We start from the raw sequence: 1225 nt of genomic DNA on the forward strand, positions 1-1225 counted from the left end.
TGTTTTAATGAAGAATCTTTTTGTGTACATGTTTTAATATGTAAAACATGTACAGTAAATGATTAAAAAATTTTTTTACAGTCACACTTGCCTGTTAGGTGTTCACATTCCAGGATACTTTGGGCAAGCAGTTTCTTGTGGGACATAGTCTTAGAAGAGATCTTTTCATCCCTAAAGGCAGCTTCATCTTCTGAGTGAGTTAAAAAGGGCAGGGTAAGCCAGTCTGGTCAGGGTCCATCAATATGTTTCAGGGCAAGCAAGAAAAGGCTAGCCATTCCTTCTTCCTCAAGTAAGTTCCTCTCTGTCAGGAGCAGGGTCAGGGCTGGAAGGATGAGGTTGTTCAGTTCTAGAGAGTGGAATATGGCTTTATTCTTTGCTTCTCCTTTGGAAAGCACCGAGATAGAAATACCTTGCCTTTGGTTTTGACCACTTGAAAGCTGTAGAACTTTCCAGAACTTTCCAGGGTTGGAATTTTGGGCACGATTGGTATGGAAAGAATTAATCTGTGTGATAGAAGCATTTTGAGGAATTTGGGAAAAAAATACACTTACATATAAACTATTTTGTTACAGGAGATGGGTTTTTAAGAACCACGGATCTTAATAATGAGTCTAAAACCTAGAGTATCATATGATTTCAACAAGTATCTGCAGAGTAACGAAAAACTCAGTAAGCAAATAAAAGCTTAGTTCAAATACTTGCTAATAGAGTGGAATAAAACATCAAGGATTGAAGATAGGTCAGAAGTAGATTAGTCAGACACAGGGAAAATACTAAAGAAAATTGAATGCAGCTTGAGACCTGAGATGCTATCAAAAGACCCAACCCCTGAATCATGGGAATAGATGAAGAGGTACAAACTAAAGACCTACATAACATTTTTTAAAAGAGCAGAAGACTTCCCCATAATCTTAAGAGAGAGTCATCCACCTATTAAAAAAAAACTTACAGAAATCTATATGGTATATGCTATATAGATTTTTTCATTTTTCTTTTAAATTATTGTTATTTTTGACTAACAAATTATGTACCTATCAGAGCAGGTATTTTGAAGCCCTCTCAACTATCTCTTCTGTTAAAAAATAATAATACCCTTTTATAATCCTCCTAATTTCAGTATAAGATGATTTTTTGGCCAAGAATTTATACTTAATTTGATCTTGGCTAACTATTTGTACTTAATATGATCCTGAAAAGAAGTACATTCCATCTGGGGCAGGTAGTT

This window comes from Dipodomys ordii, unplaced genomic scaffold (genome assembly GCF_000151885.1).
Source record: "Dipodomys ordii isolate 6190 unplaced genomic scaffold, Dord_2.0 Scaffold111, whole genome shotgun sequence".
NCBI classification, from domain to species: domain Eukaryota; kingdom Metazoa; phylum Chordata; class Mammalia; order Rodentia; family Heteromyidae; genus Dipodomys; species Dipodomys ordii.